Genomic DNA, 15,504 nt, shown 5'->3' with positions numbered 1-15,504 from the left:
GAGAGGTAGAAAATTCTGTAATTTAACTACAACCACAACCTTACAAATGAGGAAATTAAGGCCCAGAGTACAAAAGTCTGGCCCAAGAGGCTTAGTGGCTAATTTAAGACAGAACTGAAAGCTCTCCTGGTTTTTATGAGCTTCTATTTCTAGTTCCTAAAGTGTCCATGAATATCTATGTTCTAGTCCTGAAAGTCTACTGAATTATTCGTTTCTACTTTCAATCTCCCAAAATACATGGATGCCCATTTCCCTCTAAACTAACACTTTTTATTGCCTGAGGAATTTTGTCTTCCACTAAAGAAACAGATAGTAATTGACTTTTACTCAGTGGTTCAATCCAGTTCTCCAGCATTTGCTGGAAACATTATACAATCACTCATGATGAGTGCAGTGAGGAGACAAAAATGAGTAAGATATGCCCTTTACTCCAAAGAAGTTTATAACCCAGTGGATGAAAGAGAGGACTGTGAGGAAATATATCAGCCTATGCTGTGATTGTTATAATGGGAGAGCGAGCCAAAAATATTTAAAATATCTATACTCTAGTTATTCAAAACATATATAAAGAAACACATGCAGAAGATGTCCACAGGCATAGGATATACAATAGGAGCAAGAACAAGTCAACATACTTAGAAAACTAGAAGTTCAAAAAGAAAGCTATTTACAGATGTAAGTATTTTAAAGCCAATAATCACCCAGGATGAACCAATGAACAAATACATTAGTGCCTGTTACATACAGGCCATTTGCTTCTTATACAAACATATGCTGCAGTGTTTCAGACAACCAGCAACCAAAACACTGGTTACAATCAAACAAAAAGAGACCTCGAAAAGCATCTGGTCCACTGCCCTCCTAAAGAAACCAAGGTTCCACGGGTTCATTTTCTTCTCCAATTTATTTCCCCCGAGGGATCCAGCCACTCCCATTCTTCCCCAACAACTCAAACTTGAATCCTCAATCTCTCTTGACCTTTTCATCTCCCTCATCCCCAGGAGTCAATCAACTCCCACATCTGTGGCTTTTGGGCAGATCCATCCCGTAACTGTATCCCTCCCACCTTCACGCTCCTCTTCACTCACGTCCCTGCATGGAGACTGGGCTGCCCAAGTAATTCCTGAAATCACGCTCTCTTCCCAAGCCATTCATCACAGTGCTGGACTTCCTAAGCATGGCTCTGATCATGCTGATCCTTTGCTGACAAAAAAATCCTAAAAACCAAAAACATGTTTGGTTTAATTGCCGAGCTCTCTCATTCTCAGCCCCATCTGTTTCTGGTTGTTCCTTCCCCCACACCAACACTCAGTCCACCTAGGCTAGACTACCCCCTGCTCCCACACTCTTCCTGCACTCCCTCTCCCATCCAAAGATGGGATGGTACCATTCCCCAAAATGCCCTACCTGTCAAGGCTTGCCAAGATCCTGCTGGACTGCTCCCTCTTCCATTAGGGCTTCCTAGATCTCCAGCTGTTCATTCATCTTTTGACCCACTTCTCACCCTGTTTCCAACTGTGCATGACTTATACTTACTTCACAGCATTTAATCTTTGAATTGTGATTCCTGATGTGTCAGCTAAACCATTAGATCAGTGCTTCTCAAATCATGCCCCCATACCAGCTGCATCAGCATCATCTGGGAACTTGTTAGAAATGCAAATCTCCCACCCAGCCCAGAACTACTGAATCAGAAACTCTAGGGTGAGGCCCAGCACTCAGCTCTCATGAGCCCTCCAGGGGATTCTCTTGTGCAGTGGAGTGTGAGAACCACTGACCGAGACTGTAAATCCCCCAAGGATAGTGGCTAGGACTAGTTTAATTCACACCAGTTTCAGAGGCAGGGCCTGCAACAGACAAAAGAGCACTAGTGGAATTTCCGGAAATAAACTGCCCAGGGTCACACTAAGTCACTTGAGGAGACAAAACCAGAACTCAGGTTACCATGAGTATCAGACCAGAGTTCTTTCCAGCACGATCAGTCTCTAATGGTGACTGTAGGCCATTGAAGTTCATGTATAAGTGTCCATGTGTTGTAGGAAATGCACTTAAATTGCTTAAGAATGACAAATTGTGCAATTAACAAATCAGGTCATTTTTCAGTCCCTAACTTCAAAAGGAGGAGTTAGTGGAGCTGGTCCAGGAGGCTTACTTAGAGATGTCGTTCTTGTGTAAAGGGAGATCCTGCAAGAACTGAAGAATAACCAGCCGCTGAACTTGTGTGCCTCAAAGTCTCTAAAAAACTATGAAAAAGTATATTACGCTCACAGAATGGATTTAGAGGTGGACCCAGGAGATTGCCTTTTAAAAAACATACCATATTGTAGCTATAAATGCCTACTTATAAGTTAGCAGCTTTTGACCAAAACTTCTGCAAATATCTTAATAATGTGGAAAAAGCTGGCGTGTACTGATGTGAATAAGTATCTAAATTTCTCACTTATTTATTTGGGCCTCCTATTTAAAATTGACTTAAATTGGCTGAATTTCTTGAGAGTTTATTCTTTTTTTCCAAGTCTTTAGAATCTTCAAAGGCTTACTACTCCTCAAGCGCGTTCTTCCTTACATTTTGTGATGGCTGTCATGTGAACCGTTGCCTGGGAAAATTCATTTTCCGTTTTTCAGGACTCCTTAGTAAAATGATAGATAAATGGAAGAATCACTGATCCCTTAAATCGTGAAACCTAAAGAAACTTTAAAGGGAAGGGAAAAGTGCTCAGGCTACTGGGTCCAGGTAACACTCACCCAGGCAGGGCTAAGACTGTCCTTCTGTTGTTTCATCAGCTGCAGCGGGAAAGTGGGCTTGGTAAGATCAAAGGGGACCAGTTCAATGTTATGGGAGGCATTGCAAAACTGAAGGATGAGACTGAGCTCAGTACATGACCATCACTTAAACATCCTCCACTAATGTAATTCTAAACTCATTTTTGCAACCTTAAGCAATGCACCTACATTTTGAAGAAAACCAAGCCCTTGTTTTGGGAAACAATGTCTTCCAAGCCCACCTACCCTCTGAGGAGAAGAGGCTCCAGGGTGGCTGGAGAGCCCAGAGGCTAATTCAGGGCCTGAAGACCTTCAGGTGAGGTTGGGGTGGTGGTGGGGATGGGGGGGGGGGGGGGAAGTAACCATCCTCTCTGCCCTGGGGCTGCTGGAGTCCTACATCAAGCTTTCTGCTCAGCAGGGAGCCTGCTTCTCCCTCTGCCTGCCTCTCTGCTACTTGTGATCTCTCTCTCTGTCAAATAAATAAATAAAATCTTTTAAAAATAAAAATAAATAAAATAAATAAAGAAGCCAGGCCTTACCTGAAGCAATCCCTTTCCTTCCCTGCCCAGACCCAACTTGGCTTATGTGCTATGACAAAGAAAAAAAATTATATTCATTTCTGGTCATTCCTACTCGTTGAATATATGGTCATTTTTTAAAAAGATTTTATTTATTTATTTGACAAAGAGTCACAAGTAGGCAGAGCAGCGGGCAGAGGGAGGGAGGAAGCAGGCTCCCTGCTGAGCAGAGAGCCCAATGAGGGGCTCGATCCCAGGACCCTGGGATCATGACCTGAGCAGAAGGCAGAGGCTTAATAACCCACTGAACCACCCAGGCATCCCTGACTATAGTTATAGACAGATGTCATAGCCTCTCTAGGTCCTTGGCCCTAAGAAATCAGTGTAAGATAACATTTGCTGTATAGAAGTCATCAGATTAAAGGACTATGATTTAGTGAATAAACAAACTAAATTAAGAAAAAAAATTCTGGGTGGAATCAAAAGATAGTATTAATACAGGCACCGGTTTGGTAAGAAAGAATGAGAATTAAATGTCTGATCTGGTTGTGTTAAAATCACTCTAATTACAGGCAATTAAGTGAGGTGCTTATCCTTTATACTTAACCTATGCTTAATTCTCATGCAATACAATAATGACTTCTCAACATGTTCTAAATTAATACCGTTATTCTTTATTGGACTGCAAAAGTAAACCCCTTGTGCCTGTCTAGCCAGATGTCAAGGTCCAGCTCTGTATCCTACTGGCAACTGATTTACAGGCCCGAGTTCATTTGGCCACTTACGGGGTCGGCCCTGCTGGAACGGGCCTCACAGGCTCTGTAGCAGGACTGAGTCCTCAGTGGGGACATCAGAGCATAGGGCTGCATGGGTAGCCCACTGCACACTAAGCCATTAACCAATAGGGGACTCAGAAACATCTCTCTGGCTCAAATAGCCAGGTTGTCTGGTCTCCGCATATAATAGCCCACAACTTTGATTTTTAAAAAGGAGAACTTGCTGCGACTAAAACCACTCTCTAAAGTATTTCTGTCTGTGTGAACTGGGACAGAAACAAGAATGCCTAAAAGCACTGAATTTTAGAACAAAATTAACTAATAAAATACAGAAGAAAATCTAGAACACTAAAAGATGTAAAGGGAATGAAGTATTTTTGGATGCTTTTCCTTTATTTTAAGCCAGGTCAAAAGACAGGCGAGGACACGTTAGACTTTTAGATGATTTTTAAAAAGGTGAGATATAAGTTTACATACAGTCTCTTTAACTTTATAATAGAGAAAAATTCGGCACACTGGAGATTTGTCTTAAAACAGAAAGCATAGAAGACTGGCATGGGGGCTTCTGTAACAGGTCTACCATTCTCTCAGCAGTAAGACACTATGCTGAGCAGCATTTTCAAAGTTTCCACTTAAGGAAAATCTAAAGAAAAAAAGATAGGAAGATCAAAAATTATTCTTAAGAGTTATTCAACTTCCTAAGGAGTTTTTAAAAGACAGATGCCTACAGGGACTCTTGGGTGGCTCAGTGGGTTAAACATCTGACTCTTGGTTTCAGCTTAGGTCATGATCTCAGAGTCCCGAGTTCCAGCCCTGGTTCAGGCTCTGCGTTCTGCAGGGAGTCTACTGGAGGTTCTCTCTTGCCCTCTACCTCTGCCCCTCCACCGATTTATACTCTCTAAATAAATAAATAAATAAAATCTTTAAAATACAGATGACTACAAATCTCCCTAGAGTGAATCTCAGCAATAACTTAAAATACTGAGTGCAAACTCAGTCTACAATAGGGGAAAAGACACATTTTGACCTCTGCTCCTCAAAAAAACCACTGAAATACTTCTATTTTAAGGTATTTTTTAAAGATTTTATTTATTTATTTGATAGAGAAATCACAAATAGGCAGAGAGGCAGGCAGAGAGAGGGGAGGAAGCAGGCTCCCTGCCGAGCAGGGAGCCCAATGCAGGGCTCGGTCCAAGGACCCTGAAATCATGACCGAAGCCAAAGGAAGAGACTTTAACCCAGTAAGCCACCCAGGCACCCCGAGAAATTTATTTTTGATAAAAAAAGACTATCAACAGAACTATCAGCTGAAATACTTCTATTTTAACTTTATTATTACAAAAATAAAGAAAAATCTAAGTGATAATTTCTTCTTTATTGTTCCAAATAAATAAATGCAGAAATTGGATATTTAAAGGGCAAACAAAGAGGTGAAGATTAAAAAAAAATAGTTTTCTAACATTTTTTAAATAACAGGAAGATTATTTGTTTGAATAAAATTCCTAAAAAGCCCAATATAAGTAAAAAAACACAGTATTGGATTATATAATCTAAAGTAGAAGATAAATATCCATGTGTCCATATAAATAAGTAATGGAATAACTAAATAAATAAATAAATAGGGATGGAAAGATAAATCTTCCATGCAGACACAATCTAAATAATTCATAGAGCTACTACCCTCTCTAGGAGGTAGAGCATAACTGCTCATCACAACATATGTGAGGGGGCACCTGGGTGGCTCTGTGGGTTAAAGCCTCTGCCTTCAGCTCAGGTCATGATCTCAGGGTCCTGGGATTGAACCCCATATCAGGCTCTCTGCTCGGCGGGGAGCCTGCTTCCCTTCCTGCTTCCCTGCTCTCTGCCTACTTGTGATCTCTGTCTAATAAATAAATAAAATCTTTAAAAAAAAAAAAAAGTATGTGACATCTTTCCAAAGGGTACAGTATTGAAAAGAGGCAAATAAATAACTTGGCGATAGAGAACCCTGGCACTCCCTCAGCCAAGTGATCAAAATTACCATTGACAATAATATATCATGCTGATGATGCGTGCCCTTAATACAATGCGATGAGAATGGTATTTTACTGCTGTGGTTTTCCTCTCGAAACCCATAATCCCGGTTTAATCAGGAGAAAAAAATCATTAAAAATTATGACTGAGGGACATTCGACAAAATACTAGTACCCCTTTAAACAGTCAAGGTCATCGAAAACATGGGAAAGTCTAAGAAACAATCACAGGCAAGAGAAGCCCAAGCAGAGAGGACTACTAAATGTAGCATTGTATTCTGGATGGGCTACTGGAACAGAAAAAGGATACTAGGGAAAAGCCAAGGAAATCTGACTAAAGTATGGACTTTAGTTAATAATGCGTTAATATTGGTTCGTTAATTCTAACAAATGTACCCTAGCAGAGTAAGATGTTAATAACAGAGGAAACCAGAGCTTACCCATGTACACTATCTTTGCAACTTTTCTGTCAATCTAAAAAGTTTACTGGGGTCCCTGGGGTGTCAGTCCATTGGGCATCTACCGTTGGCTCAGGTTATGATCCCAGGGACCTGGGATAGAGCACCAGGTCCAAGCTCCCTGTTCTCCCTTTGCTCCTCCCCCAACTCATGTTCTCTCTCTCCCTCAAGCTCTTTCTCAAATAAATAAATAAGCAGAAAATCTTAAAAAAAAAAGATAAAAATATTTTTTAAAAGGCAAATATACTCAATTACGGGATTTTAATGAGACGCCTTTGGTGTATGTGGGGTTTAGAGAAGCCCCAGAACTCTGCTCTCGGCATCCCGACCCCACCACAGTTCCAACTGCCCCTGAAACATGGAGCAGTTTGAAAACCACTACCTTGAAAAACTGGGACATGGGATCATTACAAATCCCAGCCCATTCCAGGCAGTGGGGCAGGCCCTAGCTGCACGACACAGTCCTGCCTTCAGCGGACTGATCAATTTAGACCACAAGCCCCAGGCCAGCAGAACACACTTACATGCACGTGCACTTGCTTAGCACTTGGTGGGCATTGAAGGACTCCGCTTCATAAACTCTCCAACCCCAGAATGAGCAGGAACCACCGCAAACACAGGGTGACAGCTTTCACTGTCAACCCAATTAGCCTTCTTGGCAATGGAGTTGTAAAAATTACCTCGCCATTAGTCAAGCCTGTTCAGTGTCTTCCGGTGGGATTGGACAGGGCAAACCTCGCCAACATGCATATCTGTTAACCTGGTGTCTTACGGAGTGATGCATACGCCCCAGTTCCCATCACCCTCCCTAAACTGTCCCTCCTAGCACTCAAAAGAAGAGGGGGAACAGGGGCTTCCCGAAATTGATCGGGTTTACTTTCCATTAATTTCATGCTGAATTGATTCCTTCTGTCACAGGTAATTCACCCCTAGGACAGACAGGTGCAGCTGAATCGACTCCTCATAAGCTCTCCAAAAATGAAAGGTGACATTGACACAGGAAGCCACAAATTGTATTTCCCACGGGTCAACAGGGACCCTTGTTCCAAATGGCAGTAACACTCGTCAATGAATTGTTGCCATGAACGTGATAACATCTGCAGGGTCAGAAAAGAACAATTGGGAGAGCAGTTGAACTGTCTGGGAAACCAGGGTTCACACTAACATCATATGCTCATATAGCAATTGGGAGAGGCATTCGCTGAACAAGTAATTAGTGAGCACCTACTATGTGCCAGGCAAGTCCCTGCAGTCACAGAGCTTACATTCTTGTGTAGGAAACTCGGTGTTCAAGAAAATCAGACCAGAAGAATTCAAACAGGGCAAGTGCTGGGATGAAAATAACACATAATGACAGGCTAGGAGGGATGAGCTGGGAGGCAAAGCAATGCAGACTGAGTGGGGAAGCAGATCCCACCGTCAGGGAAAGCCTTTCTAGGAAGGTAACATTTGAACTTTTTCTCATGACTTCAGTGTTAAAAAGATGCAAGCCATGCTGGGACTGAGGACAAGGGCGTCCCAGGCAGAGGGAACAGTGCCATCCATTCAAAGGCCCTATGGTGGAACCCAGCTTGGAGTGCTCCAGAAACAGAACCCTTCCAATAAGCCCAAGAGATGGGCAGTGGCCCCTGAGAAAGGTGAAAACTGAGGCAGTACCTTCACATCCGCTCCTAGGAGCCCTGGGGTTCCAGCGCTGAAGGGCAGAGGATGCCAGGTGGTAGTCAGGGAGGGAATACTGGAGGAGGCAGCTGGCTCAGTGGCGGCCATCTAGAACTGTCAAGAAGAACAGCTCTCCTTTTGGGTATTTACATAATGGGATTTTACAGAGGTGCTCCTTTAGAAAAGAGGTTTTTAGGGGTGGGGATGGAGAACACAACAGCGCAACAGCCGATATGTATTATCCACAGCCTTACAAAGATAATGGTGCTAGCGATATCCTTCTCCCATATAATGTGGAGCTGAAGAATGTCATGGGAAGAGAGTTTTTCTGACACACCATGAACTAGTTCACTCCTACCTGGAGAGTATACCCTGTTCTTAATTCTAAATACATTTTAAAAACACACCTCTGTAACTACACTCATTGGTAAAAAGCAATGAATCATGCTTCTTCTATTAAATACTATACTGCTATTAAGTGAATCAAGGTTCCTCTATTATACACTATGCTAGACTTACGGGTTAAGAAAAAATCAAATTTTCTAACTAATGTCAAAACATATACCCCAAAAGCATAATTATCAAAGGCAAACAGTTCACTCCCTCTAGTTAGAACCAGATTTGCAGCCAGAAGTCTTCCCACTACTTCTCATCACTGGGGTCTCATGAAATCCCACTCCCATTCAAGATTTCCTCCCAGGCAAAATTCATCTCTCCCTCAGCCATATTCCCATTGAGCCACATCTCCATGTCTATTCTGGCAGCAATTCCAGTTTGCTTGGTTCTTTTTTTTTTTTTTTAAGTTTTTATTTATTTATTTGACAGACAGAGATCACAAGTAGGCAGAGAGGCAGGCAGAGAGAGAGAGAGAGAGGGAAGCAGGCTCCCTGCGGAGCAGAGAGCCCGACTCGGGGCTTGATCCCAGGACCCTGAGATCATGACCTGAGCCAAAGGCAGCGGCTTAACCCACTGAGCCAGCCAGGCGCCCCAGTTTGCTTGGTTCTTATTCACGATGTCACTCGTACACGATTTGGGACGGAGACAGGAGGGCAATGTGTGAAAGAGGAGACCTAACATTTCCTGTGCCATTTCTGTGCTCCAGGCTCATGTTAATCCCTTTCTAGGCACTGTTTCCTGCGGTCTTCACCATAGTCCTGTGAGACAGGTACAACTTTTATCCCTGTTTTACAGATGGAGAAACTAAGGCATAGAGAATTTTGACATTACTTGTCTTATACCACATGGTGGTAGAGTCCTCTAGATCTGAACGCAAGCTCTTTGGCCCAAGGCTGAGGTCCACAGTCATTATTTCTCCCAGTGGGGACTTTGTGGAGCCCAACTGTGCCTTACAAGCCTCACAGACCTACTTTGCTTAGTCAAAGCCCCTTCACCCTGCATTCCCAGCCCCAAGAGTAGGAGCGTGGTGTTGGGATTGAGGCAAGGTAAGAGTTGGGGTTACAGTCTTTCCACCATGTTCCTAATTTTGAAATATTTACCATCTACATATCCCAACAGGTGGGTTTTTCCTTAGGATAATAGGATTCTAGCTGGATTTCTCCTCTCCCTTTTCTGTTTTTGTTGTGGTAGTAGTGGTTGTTTTTGACATCACTATTATGTTCGTACCACAAATATACTTCCTCTCCAAATCCTGTACCCTTACCTTCACTTCTACATTTTTATTCCAAAGTGGAAGCAATGGTGAGATTTTTTTTTCAAAACAATGTCCGATTTTTTCTTCAGTTTGCTATTTTTCCTACTGTTAGCCCTTTTTACCAAATCTCCTACTTTGGGTTCTGCATATTCACACCACCTCCCTTCCATACATCTGGAGCTGTTTTCCTGCTGCTCTAAGCCATGGAACCCACATCCCAATCCATTGCTACCCCTCCAATCTCATACACCACCTCCCTTCCATACATCTGGAGCTGTTTTCCTGCTGCTCTAAGCCATGGAACCCACATCCCGATCCATTGCTACCCCTCCAATCTCATTTCAAAGGACTCTTTCATCAAAACTTGGGTAGAGAACATTGCAGGGGAAAAGGCCAAAAAAAAAAAAAAAAAAAAGAGTACAGATGATAAATCACACAGACTGTTCACTCCACATCTACAAATGTATTTGTAAGAACAGTTAAATGGCACAATAGAACAAATAACTCAGTAAAACACCCATAAAAATCTTCTTTTCTGGAAATATCTATATATTTTGAATAAAATGAATCACACCATATTCCTTCATCCATTAAATGCACCTTTTCATTCAGTTCACAACTATGGTTCACCACAATGGACACTGGAGACACAAAAATGTCAAAAACACAGGCTGTAGCCTCAAGAGCCTTCTCCTCTCACAGGGAAGGTAGATAATAAAACAATTGCAAACCTAGTGATTCCAACATCATGCTCTGTATAAAATCTATGCATACGAAAATGATGTAAACAAAAACAGATTAGATGGATAGGAAGATCCCAAGCAAAGGCCAAAGAGCCACCCCGTATCTCACTGTCCCCATTCTTTGTTGATTAACAATGGTTTTAAGCAACATTGAAGTCACTTCATGACAAACCAAAGGAAAAATAATTTTAACTCCGTTTGCATCTTGAAGGGCAGTAAGAGGTAACACACTAAAAAGCAGCCTTGTAGAAAGAGCTGGTAAGGTTTTCGCCCTGTCTTCTCATTCTTTGCACCCTCTTCTGCTCTCTCCTCTCTCTGCATTTGTTTCTACCTCCCTGTCCACCACTTTTCTTTTCCCATATTTATTCCTTATTCCCCCTCATTCAAACTTGGGGGAAAAAATCGCTGTTGGATACTGAACTTTGATGTCCCTGTTCTTAATATAAAGTTTGTCAGTTTATGCCCTTAGAGGCATCTCTCTCTCTCAACAAAAGGACCAACCAAATGAAGTTATTTTTATTTCCGTGTTGCTCTTGGCTGATTTTCTTTTGGGCATCAGAGGTTTTCAAAAGTTTCCCAACTCGAGATCCAAAAAACTCAAAAATGATTGAGTACAGAATGACGATTCCCTTTGTGTAGAGGGGAGCCCAGGGCCACAGGCATCAGCAACAACTGGGAAAGGAATCTGGGATCTGGAGCCCTAAGCAGCAAGACTTCCCATGGCCCACAGTTGGCCATAAGCTTCTGCTCTGTGCACCCTTGACATCACCCAGGATTTAATTGAGCAGATTAACTCCAGGATGGTCAAAATTATTATTAAAATACTGAAGCATTTTCCTCCCCTGATTGGTAAATATCCCCCACTCCACTCCCCTGCAAAAACAAAAAGCATATAAATGGCTAACAGACACATGAAAAAATGTTCATCATCACTAGCCATCAGGGAGATTCAAATCAATACCACATTAAGAAACCACCTTACACCAGTCAGAATGGTCAAAATCAACAAGACAGTAGACAACAAGTGTTGGAGAGGATGTGGAGAAAGGGGAACCCTCTTACACTGTTGGTGGGAATGCAAGTTGGTGCAGCCACTTTGGAAAACAGTGTGGAGATCCCACAAGAAGTTAAAAATAGCTACCCTATGACTCTGCAATTGCACTACTGAGTATTTACCCCAGAGGTACAGATGTTGTGAAAATAAGGGCCATATGTACCCCAATGTTCATAGCAGCAATGGCCACAGTTGCCAAAGTGTGGAAAGAGCCAAGATGCCCTTCAACAGACAAACAGATGAAGAAGATAGGGCCCATAGATACAATGGAATATTATGCCTCCATCAGAAAGGATGAATACCCAACTTTTGTATCAACATGGATGGGACTGGAGGAGATTATGCTGAGTGAAATAAGTCAAGCAGACAAAGTTAATTATCATATAGTCTCACTTACTTGTGAAGCATAAGCAATAACACAGAGAACATGGGGAGAAGGAGAGGAGAAGGGAGTTGGGGAAATCGGAGGGGGAGACAAACCATGAGAGACTGTGGACTCTGAGAAACAAACTGAGGGTTTTGGAGGGGAGGGGAGGAGGGGGTTAGGTGAGACTGATAGTGGGTATTAAGGAGGGCACGTATTGCATGGAGCAGTGCGTGTGATGCATTAACAATGAGTCTTGGAACTCTGACAAAACAAAATAAAGTTTAAAAAAAATAGAAAACTGGAAAACAAAACAAAACAAAAAAACCACGAAAAAACAAAAAACACTGTGGCCTTTTCAGACCTTCCCAGGATCTCTATCCCAACCTTCTCAATCAGGAGGTAAGGCTTAATTAGCCCCAAAGAAGTTTTCCAGGACCTTGCCTTGGAAATACAGGTCATAACCAAACTCCCCCTTAATTTCCTCTTCTGAACAATAAGGGAGTCAAACTGATTTTCTGATTGCAATTATGTCAAATTATTTCTCCCTAAGGACAAGGACAAGGACAAGCTAGGAATATCACAACCTGAAAAAAGTTTCTTTGTTGGGAGGATGGAATCTCAAGTTATAGGGCACTGGTGACACACCTGTGCCCAGATTCTGGGTGCAGGCCGCCAGAGATAGGACCCTAGGTCTGCCATATGCCAGCTGTATGATCTCTCTGTGCTTCCAATCACCTCATCTATGAAACAGACATGATATTTTTACCTCTTCACCAGGATTATTTTGAGGATTAAATGTGTTCACATTTGTAAAATGCACAGAAATAATGCCTGGCACATGGTAAGCCCTACATAAATGTTAGTTAAATAAAGCAATCATTTTCCTCTGTCCCTGCAATGTTTGTTTAATAAATTCAAAAATTAAGAAAATTTAACAGCAGAAAGAGAAAAAAGAAACCCTGTGACATTACAAAACACTGACATACACTATGGTTGAATGACCCAGCACGAAACATCTGGGACCCAGATTTTACACTGCACTGTGAATTCAGGGAGACCAACACGCTGGAATGCATTCCCACCGCAGCCAAAGATGTGATCTGTACAACTCTTTTTCTAATCAGGAAAGTCACGGGCTTATGGGAAATGTAGGTTAAAAGTTTCTCATTTTCACTCTGCAACAACACTTATCCACAGCCCAGCTGGAGAATAAGTTTTATTGTGTGGTGCTAACACTTAAAGGATTGTAAACATACAACCAGGCTTGGCACAGGGACAGCTGTCTCCTGAACACAATGACTCAGACCAACTGTGAGTTTAAAGAGCCACATCTCCTGTGCTGAGTCCTCTAGCAGCGATGTTTAGTAAATACCGGGAGGGCAGAAGAAATTACTATACCCAACAGCTAGCTTGGTCAAAACTGCTTCTACTTATGAAAAAGGTGCAATGATCTGAGCTCAGGCATCATTAGATACATGCTACTGCACAGCTAAAGGAGACAGAAGTATTTGGATGTTCTGTGAGATATATTAAGGGGGAGGAAACAATCAAGAACAATAACTTTGTCCTGGACTCCTCCCGATTCCTCCCTCTCATCCTCCCTCTGGAAAGCTGAACTTCACCATACTTTTATATGGAAATTTAACTAGCTCACCAGCTCACCCGTATCTAGTGAAGTCACAGATCTTTCTTGATGGAGATAAGATTGACTAAACACAAACTGGCTGTGGCTTTTCACCTTTCCTCTTTAAAAGTGCATTTCTGTAAAGCTACGAGAAGGATCTCAAACTCTGCTTCCTGAGAAGACCAAAGCCTGCAGCACATTCATGGCCATCAAAATATTCTGGAAACCCTAGAAGAAAGACAAACAGTGTTCTGTGGGTGGACAGCGGGGATGGAAGCACAATGAGAAGCACGTAACGCGGCTGAACTGTATGCTTACAAATGGCTAACGTGGCAAATTTTATGTGATATATTTACCACAATAAATATAAAACAACTTTTAACCAATTGAGCCACCCAGGCGCCCCTAAAACAACTTTTAAAAACTCTGTAAGTTCAAGGTAAACGAATGTCATAATAAATTCTCATTAAGAAACCCACACTTGGGGGCACCTGGGTGGCTCAGTGGGTTAAGGCCTCTGCCTTCGGCTTGGGTCATGATTCCAGCGTCCTGGGATAGAGCCCCACATCGGGCTCTCTGTCCAGCAGGGAGCCTGCTTCCTTTCCTCTCTCTCTGCCTTTCCTCTCTCTCTGCCTGCCTCTGGGCCTACTTGTGATCTCTGTCTGTCAAATAAATAAATAAAATATTAAAAAAAAAAAAAAAAAGAAAGAAAGAAAGAAACCCACACTTGGCCATCAGACAACTCCCAAAGAGCAGGTTCTCCCACTATCCCATTTTAAGTGAATCAACAAACCTAAATGAGCTTTATACAGCACTTATCACTGTGAGTAATATCTACTGACATCAGGGACAAACATGGTAAAAACACACCTTCCTCAAATCCTTAACTACCCTGCTTCTTGTATGGATTGTGTTATACTGGATCCTGGAAGGGCACACTGGGAGTTCACACAATTAGCTGAAAGATCCCCAAACAACATTTAAACGCTGTAGACAAATTCAAGTTAAAAGCCAATGTACAGATTCAATTGTATGTATCTTACAAAACATTTAATACTGAAAGATCTTTATTCAAACAGGCAATGTGTAAATGTGGTTTCTGTGAACAGCTCAAGCTGTCGATTCTTTTCATTCTTTAGGCTTTCATCACATCACCATTAATTAGCCCTTTTAACAAATCACAAAGGTCTCTGGGTACCTAGTCCTCCACAAGCCCTAAGAAGGTCCACAAGGGGTTATCTCAACTGAAGTTGGCAGACCTGGCAGATAAAAGTTAATGGAACTCTCCATTCTGGGGAAAGACCTAGAGATGATCAAACACAGAAACAAACCATGTGGTCTTAGGCATCCACCTGCATCTAGTACTTGCCAGAGTAAGTAAAGAAGGCAATAAACCGAGACTTGGAAAATAGCGATAGCTCTGGACTGATTGTACAAGGGCAGTTCTGAAGGGCATCAGAAGATCCTATCCAACGCTGGGAGCACCCCGCTCCTGGATCTGAGACTGAGGTCCCAAACACCTCGAGGTGAAGAGAGACAAACGAGCCCTTTAACCTACGTCCCGCTCCCGGCCCGCTTGCCCTTGCCCCACCCCACCGTCACCACCTCGTGGGCGCACAGAGTAGCTGCGTGCCCACACGCCCAGGGCCATGCATCTGGAAGGCTGGGCTCTAACGGAGCGCAGCACTTCCTGCTTGGTCTGGGATGCTGGTCCCCTAGCGCCGCCATCCCCGTCATCCCGGCGCAGGGCAGGACCCGGGGCCACCGGCCCCACGGCACAGGCGTGGCCCACGGTGCATCCCCAGGCACGCCCCCATCTTCCCTAAAGCCCGCGCGCCTCTGCGCTCCAGGCAGCGCCCACCCGCGCGAAAGCGCGCCG

General features: G+C 42.9%; 1 protein-coding gene across 1 annotated transcript in view; it reads right to left on the bottom strand.

The window, feature by feature from the left end:
• Nucleotides 1-15,504, bottom strand: part of PLD1 (phospholipase D1) — a 199,794-nt gene that overhangs the window by 183,909 nt on the left and 381 nt on the right. The window lies entirely within an intron of this gene.

Source organism: Mustela nigripes, chromosome 2 (genome assembly GCF_022355385.1).
Source record: "Mustela nigripes isolate SB6536 chromosome 2, MUSNIG.SB6536, whole genome shotgun sequence".
In the NCBI taxonomy this organism is placed as follows: Eukaryota; Metazoa; Chordata; class Mammalia; order Carnivora; family Mustelidae; genus Mustela; species Mustela nigripes.
Note: the sequence above shows the minus strand (reverse complement) of the source record. Positions and strands in the feature narration are given on the sequence as shown.